This window comes from Sapajus apella, unplaced genomic scaffold (assembly GCF_009761245.1).
Source record: "Sapajus apella isolate SASKATOON/1434 unplaced genomic scaffold, GSC_monkey_1.0 scaffold62, whole genome shotgun sequence".
NCBI lineage: Eukaryota > Metazoa > Chordata > Mammalia > Primates > Cebidae > Sapajus > Sapajus apella.
The window spans coordinates 13,805,636-13,819,428 of NW_022437002.1; the positions used below are offsets into that span (position 1 = coordinate 13,805,636).

The 13,793-nt window shown below is 47.3% G+C and overlaps 1 protein-coding gene across 4 annotated transcripts in view; it reads right to left on the minus strand.

The window, feature by feature from the left end:
* Window positions 1-13,793, minus strand: part of HIVEP3 (HIVEP zinc finger 3) — a 515,007-nt gene that overhangs the window by 334,567 nt on the left and 166,647 nt on the right. The window lies entirely within an intron of this gene.

Sequence of the window (13,793 nt, forward strand, 5' to 3'; positions counted from 1 at the left end):
AAGATTGGGGAAGGTCTCCTTTCTCAGTCTTCATGGGCTGCACTGCCAATTTCTCATTGACCAAGCTTAAATGTTCCAAGCGATGAGGCTCTTAGCCATAAGGTGTCCTCATGTTACAGAATCACCTCCTCTGACCCAGTCACTCCCAAACTGTTTCCACTCTTTCTTAAATGATAACCTTAATGACAAGTCTCATGCAAAGAGTAATTTCTTATCCTTTCTTCCAAGAGTTCAGTTCACTCCAGCAACTGGCTACTACTTGCAGCTGAACACAGATTTTATGCAGAACTGGGTAAAATTGTCCCTGGGAAGACAAACACAGTAGCCAGTTCCTGCTACCGAGCAGCACACAGTCTGGGTAGGGACAGAGACTTCATGTCCCCACCATGAACGGCTGTGTTTTAGAGCTCATTAGCAGAAAAGAAAGCAGGGTGGGAGGCATGTGGGGAATAAAGTGAGCAGGATGGATGAGGTCTTCATGGAAGAGAGGCTGGCCCAGCTCTCTGCTGGCTCCAAAATGCTATGTTTATTGGGTCGTCTGGACATGGGGCAAGTTCTTTGATTTCTGGTAATGTTGCTATGATGTAATGAGGGCTGGAATCTCCACGAACCAGGAAAGCTTCAGGGAGGCTGTATTAGTCTGTTCTTACATTGCTATAAAGACATACCAAGACTGGGTAATTTATAAAGAAAAGAGGCTTAATTGACTCACAGTTCTGCATGGCTGGAGAGGTCTCAGAAAACTTACAATCATGGTGGAAGGTGAAGGTGAAGCAAGGCGCCCTCTTCACAAGGTGGCAGGAAGGAGAATGAACACAGAAGGAATTACCAAACACTTACAAAACCACCAGATATTGCGAGAACTCGATATCATGAGAACAACATGGGACACCGTCCCCATGACTCAGTTCCCTCCACCTGGTCTCTCCCTTGACACACGGGGATTATGGGGATTGCAATTCAAATGAGATTTTGGGTGGAGACACAGCCAAACCATATCAGAGGTGTTATGTAACAAGAGGCTTAAAAAACAGAAGGATTTTGACACGTGGAAAGGGAGGGGAAGGGAGTTCCTGGCTGATGGGAGTGAGTGAGGGAAAGGAGGAGCGAAGAGCATACCCAGAAAATGGACAAGCCAGCAGCTCAAACGGTGGGGTTTGAGGCACCTGGGAACTTACCAAGGCGAACCTGCCACAAGCTACCCAGGGTCTTCACTTGCCAACCCTCAGCAGCAGCTCTAGGCTGCTGATGCCAGCTAGGGAGACACCTGCCTCTAAATGATCATGAACGTATGAGTATGCCAAGAGAGAGGACCAGAGGAGCTGTCACATCAAGGAGATGGCTTTCAAGGGATGGGTCGAAGGGCACCAGAGAAGCAGAGTGAAGGCCAGGAAATCATGGAGCCTTACTGAGTGTGTCCACTCACGCAGATGTACCTAGGGCCACCTGTTGTCCTCTTGGATGGAGAAAGATTGGCGCCCTCTCTCTCTCTCTCTTTCTCTCTCTCTCTTCCTGCCCCACCCCCACTCTCTCCATTCTGGACTAGGACAGGGAAGAACAGCAGGACTCTATTACTTCAGGCAAATTTTGACAGATGGGCCAGGACCTGCATACAGGGCCACCCAGCAGGCACTGGGGAGGGGAGCCCGCTAAGGAGCTGACTGCAGAGCCAAGGCCAAGTCTAAAGGGCCAGGGGTGCCTGGTTTCAGGTTGGCCAGGGTTTCAAGTTGGGCAGGGCTGTCAATGGAGCCTCCCACTGAAGATAGAAGAGCCTCGCCCCCACCCCATTGACTCCTGCTTATTCACTCTCTGAGCTTCTGCCCATGCCGATCCCTTTGTCTGGAGCACTGCTCAGGGCTCCCTCTTAGCATATTCTCCCTGCACTTTTAACACCTGCTTCCAAACTCACCTTGAATTCCCTAACTCTTGAAGTCAAAAAGCAATCTCCCCCCCCCCCCGCCCCATACACTATTCTCACAGCTCTTTTCATAGGCAAAAATCAGATATGGCTCTATCTCCCCCACTGGACCATAAGACTCCTCAGATCAGGAACTGCACTGGGGTCACAAATTCAAATGCTTACAGAGCCAGGCCAGTAACATAAATGGGTGAAGCTGCTGGTTTAGGCGACATGGGTGGTAATTGTCTTGCTGTTGGCCAGACAATAGGAGTCACTGGGAACTGTGATGAATCAGAGGGGCTGGACTGATTGATTGGTTGATTGATCGACTGAGACAGAGTCTTACTCTGTCACCCAGGCTGGAGTGCAGTGACGCAATCTCCACTTACTGCAACCTTTGCCTCCCGGGTTCAAGCGATTCTCCTGCCTCAGCCTTCCAAGTAGCTGGGACTACAGGTGCACGCCATCAAAGGGGCCTGCTGCCCCTGCTGCCCCTGTGGAGAACACTAGCACATGGGAATGTGAGCCTGTATTGCCAGAACTGCAGATTTTCACAGAGAGGCCAGGTATCTGCATTCTCATATGAAATCACCGCATCTTTATGTATCAGCAGCAAATCCAAATTTAAGACACCATGTTGCAAGCCAAATAAAATGCATCTGCAGCCAGATGCTATGAAAGCTTGTTGATTGAAAAGCAAATGAACAAATGGATGAAGGAATAGAAAAGAAGAAGCAGATGGGTGGGAGAGGGGAAACAGGATGGATGCCCAAGTGTCAAGATGCCAAGCGGTAGGCTGGGCATGCTCAAGGTGACCCCGCTGCCAAGCTGTCAGTGTGAACATCAGCATGGTCTTGCTGGTTGGCTGAGGGAAAGATAAAAGCCTATGGTCCTGTGACCTTAGCAACCAGTTTCTCCAAAAGCACTACAATCAGAAGCGCTTGTTGCAGCCAAAACACAGACACTGAAAACAAGCAGGTGTACTCACATTCATGTGCACAAGGTGTGGGGAAGTTGAAGGCTCAGCATGCCACAAATTCCACACTCCTCCCAAGTCCACCTTATGCCTCATGTTACAGACGTCTTGAGGGAGGAAGGGAGGGACAATTTAGTAAATTGGGAGGTGCAGTGGAGGAAAAGGAGTCATCCAGCCAGGATTCTCCCCAAGTCTACGCAGAAACTCCCTCTCCTTGCTTTGTTGACTGTGCTGCAGCTTGGGGGAGGGCATAAGTGAGCCTGGTGTGGGACTGACCCTCAGCCTCCAGAAACACTATCGGCAGGGAGCAGTGTACTAGCGGCCTGTGTGGAATGCCTGGGGTTGCAAAAGAAAAGTTATTTCAGGTTCAACTGAGTTATAATTTATTTTTTCTAACTGATCATTACTGCCACGGCTCTATAAATAACCACCTAGGGAGTCTGCTTTTCTGCTCCCAAATCCTCAAAAAGCATTGCCAGGTTCTCTGTGGTTTCTGGCCTGCCAAGCACACAGCACATTTCTTTTCTGTGCAGCCCTTCAGGGAATCCTTCTGCAGTGCATGCCAAGGAATCTGCTGAGTTCTGCCCAACTCAGTCCTCCCCTTCCTGATCCAATTCCTCTCCTCCAAACTGGCCACCCAGCCCTCCACCCCCATTCCACAAAAGGCCCTGCTCTCTGACACAGGTGGTGCCCAAGCCAAGGTCCTGGCTTCTCTCCGTTTACTCCGCTTCCATCCAACTGCAGACCTCCATGCTTAGAAGACAAGAGTTATTTGTACTACAGAAATCCAGCTGCGGCATCATTTGAGGTCAAGCCCAGGAAGAAAAGAGGGGTGGCCTGATGGTATGGCCAGTAAAATATCAAGGGTCAATACTACCCCAGGAATGGTGGCTGTGGTTTACATGAAATCAATTTAAGTGATTTAAAGAAGAATGTATTTTAAGTACTACCCAGTTTAATCAAGTATAGAAAAGAAAAAAAGCATTCTCCTGATGATGTTCTAAAGGATGTATGTTTATGCCTTTTTTAAATAACACGGGGTTTTCTCCTTAAACAGAGGAACTAGATGGAAAATAATATTCATCACAACCCACTCAATCAAAGCATTCTTTTGTTTCCTCTTCACAACTTGATGCCTATGAGGTAGGCATCCTCATGTCCGTCTTGCAGATGGGAGACCTGAGAAAAGGACTTGCTCAAAGTCATGCAGAAAGAAAGAAGGGGCATGGTGGCTCATGCCTGTAACCCCAACACTTTGGGAGATCAAGGCAGATGGATCACGAGGTCAAGAGATCGAGACCATCGTGGCCAACATGGTGAAACCATCTCTACTAAAAATACAAAAATTAGCTGGGCATGATGTCACTTGCCTGTAGTCCCAGCTACTCAGGAGGCTGAGGCAGGGGAATCACTTGAATCTGGGAGGTGGAGGTTGCAGTGAGCCAAGATCGAGCCACTACACTCTGGCCTGGTGACAAAGCAAGACTCTGTCTCAAAAAAAAAAGAAAAGAAAAGAAAAGAAAAAAAGGCAGGGATGAGACTGAAGCCCAAGTTTTTCCCCTGCTACCTCCAACTACCTCTCTAAGATGGGAGACTGGAGGTTCAAGCTATGCTTATTTTTCTAATTTTCAGATTACTTTTGCAGCTCAGAAAGCAAGGACAACTTGGATATTTCACTACAGTTCCTAACAGCCATATAACTCTTTGGAGTTAGCCTCTCCAACTAGTTAACCATGAAATCTCAATCATTCTCTCTCTCACTATTTATTCAGAAAATTACCATAAAAGCTATGGTCATTTAGGTTGCTTTAGTGGTCTAAAAATGAGAGCTTATGTATTTTTGAATAGTTTTAAAAATGATCATTCTTAACCTTGACAAAATAATAGAAAACATAAGTTTTACCCACTAGTCAATGCTCCAAGGCAGGTTAGGTGGCCCTGCAGATGTTACTACAGCACTCGCTCTGTTGGGACACCTTTTACACCATATTGGAATGGCCTATTTCCTTGTCTATCTCTCCTTCTAGGCCAGCGATCCCCAAAGCTTTTTGGTCATATGCCCTAACAATAAACATGGGAGTGTACCTGCCTATGCATACATTTGTTTCTTTATAAATTGTGTTCATGCCCTGTCATAAACATGAGAAAAAGGATGAGACTTGTATGGATCTATCTTCCTATGGATCTATCTACTTCTCAATCATAATTTCCTCCTGCCCCACAATGGACCATCTCACCTTCCTTGGTCTCCAACATCCCACTTTGGAGACCACTCTCCTAGGATATGTGCTCATCACCTCTCATTTATTCACTTCCCACTGTCTCCAGTAACACCTAACCCTGTGCTGGGTACTGAGCTAGGTACTCGGGATACTGGGTGAACCAGATGGACAAGGATCCGGTTTTCCATAGAGCTTACAATCCAGTGGGTGAAACTGTGTCAGATAATGTCAGAGAGTGATAAAATGGCCACAAGAAAACAAAACGAGATGATGTGATGGAAACTGATGGAGAGTGCCTGCAGGAATAAAATAGAAGTCATGATGGACCAGACGAGGAGCTTAGCAAACGCCTCTGTGACCTGCATGAGGAGTGGGTCTAGTGGGAGAGTGGGTGCCTAGACAGACAGAATGTCAAGTACAGAGGTTCTCAGGCAGGAAAGAAGGCCAGTGTGGCTGGACTATCATACATTAGTAGGAGGAGAGGCTGGAGAAGCTGGAGAGGCTGGCAGTTCAGGCTGCAGAGTCCTGACCCCACTGCTTACTGGCCGGGTGGCCTTGGGTATTAATGCTATAAGCTGCCCAGGGTTATTAAAGGAGTTATGTAAAGGATTGAAAGAGTAAATCTATGAAATATCAACATCAGTTAGAAGAATGCCTGGCACACAGTTAGCATCAACAAATGGCAGCCCCTAGTGTCTGTTTACTTATTTATCATTAGTCTCCCCTGTGGCATGGAAGCTGGGCCTGGCCAGTTTTCTACCCTGCTGAACCAGAGTAGCTGGCACCATGCCCAGCCTATAGAAAGAACTCAGCGAAAATATGGTAAATGAATGGGTTTTTTAAATGGGTAATGGCTATGGAAAATCAGAATTTGGCTAAATATTAAAAAGAAACGATTTTTGTAAATAATTTGTTCTAATTTTAAAAGTAATGTCATGTCTTCAGTATTTTAAACAAAAATGGGGTCATATTCTACATACCACTTAGTACCTGTTTTCCACTCCACACGTATGTTACAAGAGGCAGGAGAACGTAAGGGGTAGGGATGTGGGCTCTGGAGAGAGATTGCCTGGTTTCACATCCCACCTCCACCACTGGCTGCCTATAGCATCTCACTGAAGTTACCAAGCCACAGGACATTTGGGCCTTCAAGGCCTTTCAACACATATTGCCAAATAGTCTTAAAGAAGTAAGTGTGAACCCGTCTCCTCAAACCTTCATCTACGCTGAGTGCTAACCTTTAGACAATCTTTGCCAATTTGTTAAGAGGAAAGAACAGCCTTTCATTGTTTTAATTTGCCTTTCTTTAATTGCCAGGGATGATGAACAGTTTTTCATTTGCCTTGTTCCTCTTGCAAATTGCCTGTTCATGTTAAAAAGGAAGCCCGTTTTCATAATTAGATGCAGCAGAATAGGTGGCCTCAAAGTGAACTCCCTACTGCTGGGAAGGGTTGAGCAGAGCCAGGTGGTTGCCCGTCAGGGAACTGGGCAGCTCTGTGCCTTGTGGACAGCGGAACAGGATGAGCTCTGAAGTCCTTTATTACACTGGGATCATTTCACTCTTGTCCAGACCAGCAAAGGTAGCAGGCAAACCTCAAAGAAGAGAAGGCTTACAGATCAACAGCTGGATTCTGAAGACCTCCATCATGATTTCCCAAGGTAGGTTTGATGCCCAAACATCTCCCATGAGTATCTGCATAAAGACACCCAAGTTATATCCGAGAGAAAAGTCCAGTTGACATGGTTATGCCTCTAGTAGCTACAGCATGCCACAGTCGGGGAATTCCTGAAATCTCCCCCTTGACAAGATGGAAAACTTTCGTGGTCACAGACCAAATCCTACCACAACAAACACTTCCATACTCAAGGTCAATGTAGCACAAAGACTCCCAAGATGTGGCCAGTGATCTGTTTACCTCACGCGGTAACTTTTTCCCTGCTTTGCAGTTGGCTTTGGTACAATAATTTGACATAAACACCCTCCTAGACCCCACTCCCCTACAGGTATTTGCATAGCAATTTTCTCCTGAGCTGGTCAAAACCCTGCTAGGACTTGGTGAAGTCCATTGTGTTTGTAGTAAGTAGACACCTGGAGCCAGATTTGCTAGTTGTCTGCTCTAGAGGATAAACTATTCTTGGATTGGAAATGGATCAGAACGTATCTGACTCCCTCCTTTTGCAAAAATTTTGCAGTGTTTTCAAAGGACCTTCTACATTTTCACTAAGGGGATATTTTCCCCCTAATATCTTCACCATTGCCATTGTTGGAGCTTCCTGCTGGGTCTGGCCCCCACAGGCATAATGCCAGTTGGAAAGAGAATGCTCACATCTCTTCCATTACTCCACTAATGAAGAAGTCACATGTGGAGTAAGAATCCTGGCTAATTTTCCTGTGGGCGCACCTTAAGCACACAAACCTGACAGCGGCAGAGCAGTCAAACTGGCAGCCAAAATAAAGCAGAAAGAAGAACATCTTCCAGGAGGGAGGTGGAATCAGATTAAGGCAAAGCCAGGACTAGGTTCTTGGCAATGTGAGTAAAACCCCAAACTAAGAGGGAGGAGACGCTTTGCTGCCAGGCCCTCAGCACACTCTAGACAGGGTATTGGAGGCAGGGGGTGGTTAAAAGCTGTGTACCATTCACAGCCTACAGCTCTGCCTGTGTCCCTCAGTATGGGCAGAATGGCTAATGACTCCAAATAAAACTCCTACACCATGCCCAATCTGGGGACCATGTTATAGCTGAATACACAAAGTTACTCTGTAGCTTGCCTGAGCATTCCACTTCAATTCCTCCAGAAGAATTCATGGAAGCCTGTGAGCACACTGCACTGAGCCAAGCACTAGGGTTCTAAAAAAGAAATGAAAAAAGAAAAATCCAGTTGCTCTACTCTAAGGGCTTATGATTTAACCAAGGAGATGAGATTCACAATGGCAGGTGGTGATACAGTAAATCAAGGCACAAAGAATCCCGGAGCGAGTTCTGCTAGAGGCCCAAGAGGGCAGTTGGCATTTTCAGGAGGAGGCAAGTCAGCCTTTATGGCAAAATGGGTTGAATTTAACTTTGAAGGGCGGAGAGATTTTAGGCAGGTGACTAAGAAGTAAGCTGGCCTCCGGGGACGAGGGGAGACTGTGAGAGCCGCATGAGATGGGTTCTGCATCCTGCATATGCTGCCTGCATTCCCGGACCCGGCAGAAGGATTTGTGCAAGGGAGGCAGAGATGAGTGCATTGATAGGAAGGAAGGAGGCCAGATTTCAGAGAGGTCTGAATCCCACACAGAGAATCTTGGGCTTTCTCCAATAAGCAGCAGGGAGCAGTTGGAGACTTGTGAACAGCAGATTAACATAATTAAATAAAAACTTCAAGACTTGAGCTTTTTGTGGGGATGCTGCCTAGATGAGAGGTGATGAGAACATTAGAAAGCTTTTACAGTATAGCCCAGGCTGGCCACGGTGTTGGCAATGGGAGAGAAAGAAACAGATCTGGAAGAGACCACAAAGCAAATATCTAAAGGGCTTGGGAAGAAATTCGGTCAGGGGGATGAAGGATGAGTCTGGGGCAGTTCTGAATCTTGAAACCTAGAGGCTGTGTGAGGTGGAGGTGGCATGGTCAGACATAAAGACACAGGCTGGAGTAGTTTTACAAGAACGTAAAAAGGCCAGACCACCCAAAGGTGGCACGGACCGGAAGCACAAGGCCACAGACAATGCTTCCTCATTTCAAAGGGGAATTAACAAGTTAAGTGAAGTTTTGTCCACCAATGAAATGCTGTCTGTCCAAACAAATAAGCACAGAATGTGGGATCTGCACTCTCTCCACCCCTCTTGCTCCTTCTCTTGATGCTCCCCTAACATTTATCCGACCATAAGCTAAGAGCAGCCATGAGAACAAGTCAGAAATCTCAGAAACCCAGAACTAATCCTTTCCTCTGCTGCAACACTGCAGGGCTTAGTTATTTTCACACTATGCCCATGCTTCGATGTGTAAGAACTGAGTCATCGTTTTCTTTTCCCCTCCCCTCTCCCCTCTCTTTCCCTCCTCTTCACCACCCAGCACCTCCTCTGTCTCCACTCCCCAAGCCACTGCAAATATCCTGGCACGCGTCCGTTCCCATCCATTTCTTCATGGCTCTCAACATTATCCATTTCCTCCAAGCTTGCCTCCTATTTCTTTAGACACACTGGGAGTCTAAGAAATGAACAACAGATTCAGCAGGACAATGGACCACAGATCTCAACAAAGACAGGCAGTTTGTTGTGAAAGAGCACTGAAGGGCAGGCTGGAGACTTAGGTTTTAGGAGTCAGGTAAGGGAATCAGATACAGATCCTTGAAAACATGGGGATCTCATCACTGCCCAGCTTTGCTGACATAGAGACAAGTTTTCTCACTTCACAGATATAGATGGAAAATAAGCAGTTTCCCTTTCAGAGTGGTAACCCCAAGTGCAGTGCTCACAGCTGCAGTTACTCTGAATGGCAGTGGGAGGGAAGGAAACAATGAATGCACACACACAAGAGCAATGCTTGAGGTGAAATGGACTTGAACAGTCTGAGATGCACACCTCCTCCAGTTCCTGGAAGGCTAGGATGAGTCAAACAGAAGTTGAATTTCACAGGCGTTCCTCCTCTGCTGTCACATACATTCCCAGACACGGAGTCATCTGTGCACATCACCCAGCGTCGACTGCTACCGGCAACTACCTCCTGGGAAGTTAAGCTGGAGGGTCAGATCTGCTTCCGCTGGGGAGCTGAAAGTAAACTGGGTAAGGTGCGGGTGATCCCAGTAACCTGAGGGCAGGTAAGTAGAGTGGAAAAAGCAGAGAATGCTAGAAAAGGATGGCAGGAATTATTGTGGCTCTGAAGAGAGAAGCCAAGGATCACCTGATCCATAGAGCCTGGAATCTGCAGTTATTTCTCGTTTCCTAGACAACCCTGCCTAAACTAGGAAGACATCCGAACTCCATTTCAAAAAGAACATGGGTTCTGGGAATGGGACGAAAGAAGAAGGAGAGGTGTTACCATGTGCCAGTTCAGGGAGTGGGGACACCACCTTCAGGGAAAGGAAGATCTTCCTAAATGGAAGCTGAAACCCCACTAGGCATTGTGTTTCCAGTACTTTTGCATTTGTAGCCAAGATAATGATTCTAATTCTTGTTTGCCAATGGAGGCGTGGGCTGCACTGGTGCATGAGTTCGTCAAAATTGATCTAACGGTACACATAAGATCTGTACATTTCACTGTATATAAATTAGACCCCAGTAATTCTCGCTCTCCCAATTAACTGGTTGTGTGACCTTGGACAAGTCGTTTAATTTTTTCTAGTCCAGGATTCTTCAGCTGTCACGGTGAAATGAAGAAGCTGGCCTCTAAGTTTCTCACTGGCTCTAAAATTTACAATTGTGAGAGCTGATTATTGCAAGAAATGAGCAAATACATCCAGAGTAAGAAGGACCACAACTATTGATAGAAGCTAAGAAGAATTTCTGAATGGGATTAGCCATCTGCAGAAAATTCCCCCAAAATCATCCATCCTGGAACCAGATGTACAGAGGTGAAGATTGCATTCTCTGCACCACAAGGAAGTGGCAGACCATCCTGGCTCTGCCTGTTCCCCTCCTTCCCGCCCATTCTCCCCTGCAGCCTCTTCGAAATTCTTCCACTGGAGATTCCCCAAGGGCTCAGGATTGGGACAGGCCTTTTCTTCCCTTCCTTCCAAACTTCTTTGGGTTTGTGGCACCCTGGTCAGGTTCACAGGACAGGGAAGGAGAGGAAAGAAACCATTCACATTTGGGTGCACATAGCAAGCAGAGAGCTGGAGGGTTACAGAAACTTAGAGGAAGTCAGTGCCAGACAGCCATCTCCCCATCCTACTTCTTATGGATGCAGAAAACTAGTGTGACTTCTCACCATTTCTAAAGCCCCCAAAAGAACAGATCAAGGAGGCGGCTGTGGCCATCTTCAGGCTGGTCCTTTCACATAGAGACAGTCCTACTTACTCTGTAAATAGTTTCTCATGGGCTACTTTCAGGCAGAGGAGCTGGAACTACCCTAACTTGGCACTGGAACATGTGCAGGTAGACCAGCTGGCTCATCTGTTTCTCTTCTCAGAGGGGCTCTGAGTTATGAGGAGAACCCTTGGATATGCAGAATGGATCGACTGCTTCTGTCAGTATGGAAAGGAATTCACAGAAGATGTCTTGACAGCAGCTAACCAGTGACACAGCTGCATGGTAGCTGGCCCACAGAAACACTCTGGTTAAGAAAGACTATCAAAGGAACATCAGGTCCAGGCTGCAAATTGCTTTAGCAGCTAACACAGGCATAAAGACAGAACGACCCACTCTAATCCAGGAGGTTCACGCTTCTGCGCTGGCTGCCTCTGACTCTCACCCTTGACCTCACCCATTCATCAGTATGTTGATAAGCAGATTCTCTTTACAGAGCTCCTTAATCTGCTTTCCCAGGGAAGTCTTGCAGAGATTAACGAGAGCACTGTGCTTTCTGCCAGTTTTTGAGGCTGGGCCAGTTAAACAGCAAGGGTGAAGGAGCTTGTCAGAAAGTACACAAACTATCCCGTCATTGGACTTGACCCCATTAGGGGGTTAACTCAAACATCTCTTCAATGTGGACACTTAGATCTATTCTTTCAATTCACCCTCTCCTTGGTATCCAGCAAAATCAAAGCCCTTCCTCATGCCATCCTTCATGCCATCTTTTATAATAGAGAGCGCAACAGCAGCTGGGACTAAACAAAGATTAGCAGCAAAAAGGGTTGGATGGGACAGAGAGGAGACGTGGTCCTACCACATCTCCAACAGGCAGCACCAATGAGTTGGACCCATGTGCAGCCCCCCTTGTCAAATGCCATTTGCCACCTCTGGCGGCAATGGCAGGGGCAGCTGCGGCTGAATCCCCGAATCCTAAGGTCTCACAGAAGTGCAGCCACCCTGTCATCAAGCCCCTCCCTTCAAAAGATGCTCTGGGAAGCTGTCACATCCCACACCGCAGGCTGATGAGAGACACCAACATGCTCTCGGGTCCTGGCATTGTCACTGTCACCTCCGGTTACTTTCAAAGAAGGGCATCTCTGAGTGCCAGGTCCTCCATTGGAAATAATGTGGGGAAATTGTCTGGATGTGCTCTGCAGAGATGAGAATTATTTTGAAGCATAGTACAAAATGACTAGGGAACTCTAGATTTGAATTCAATTTGTGAATTCCTAGGTAGGTGTAGACTCAAGCCTAATTAGTTTATAGGAACTTACATTTGCTATGTTATTAAAAGAAAGTCTTTAAAATTAAAATTTACAGCAATAGCAAGAAGGAGGACAAAGTGCAACAGCTTTAACGATGAGCTAATACCAAGGTTAACACCATCTGTCCATTACATGTAGCTTCAGGATTTGGCAAAAAGGAAACAAACCACATAACACGGATCTTTCAGCTCATAAATAGGTCCCAAAGAGTTGACAAGTAAACTAAAAAGGCTTTTATGGTAGAAGAGAGCATCAAAATCTGAGGCCCTCCTTCTCTCCCCGCTGCTGTGATTGCAGCTGGCAACTGGGCCCTCTGTCCATTAACAAGACAGAGAGACAGATAACTATCCAGCCAAGGCCAGCTTCCCCATACCAGGCAGATCCACACCAGACTCTCGGGAATCTTCAGCACCCCTTACACCAGCAGTTGTCAAAGTTGGGGGTGCACATGCCTTGGGACTGAGAGAGTTGGGGATGGACACATCTACAGGAAGGGGCCCAGGCTCCAGCCCCTTTGCCCGGGCCACTGCTCCTCAGAGGCTGGTCCTTCACCCCAGCTCCAGGGATAGGGGATGCATGGTGGAAACCACCACACCTGCTGCATTAGCAACCATCAAGAGCCAAAGATCCTCCTTTCTCTAGCCAGAGCAGGAGGGCAAACAGATTAGGCTGACCTGCAGTTCAGGGTCGGCCCCAGGCCAGGCCACTGCCTGTACCAACGCCTGGGCCTCTCTGCAGTGCACTCCGCTTTCTAGGGCAGGCTGCTTGCCAAGGATTAACAGTGGACCTGACCGCTCCCTGTGGGACTCACTGGATCTGGACCCAGAACCAGCCTGGCTTGCAAGGAGCAGAAGGTCAGGTAGGTTCAAAAAGGTAACTCCTGTCCTTTCCCAGATCCTTTCCTTTCTCTTCTCCAGTGGCCTTCTCTTCTCCAAATCAGCCTTCTCTTGGCTCAGTTTCTCTGATCTTTGGTGTTTACCCCAAGGAACCCATCCGACCATCAGACACTCAAAGGAGCATAAGCCTAGTCTTTTCCCCCAGCAAATCACCCCAGTAGAGTCAGCAGCTACAGAGCACAGGGAGCTCCTGGCATGCTAAAGGTCATTTGCAGATCATTGAAAAATCTGGGACAAGGTGCTAGTGTCCCGGCTCAATGCCCATGTCCTGACTTAAGCCTGGACTACGTCTCAAGGACACTTAATGTCAGGATACCCGTGACAGGAAGAGGAACTTCTCAGTATTCAGGCATAACAGGCAAAGCAGTCTTCTTTAAAGCTTGCAAAATATATGATTCTGTCACCCCTCTGCATCCTCACCACCACCATGATGGAGCGCCAGGACCAGTCTTTCCAATCATCACTCAAGCTTTCAGTGGTTACTGGGCACCCTCCCTCTTAGAGAGGGGACACTCCAGGAGGAACTCCAGGTAGAGAACTGTTC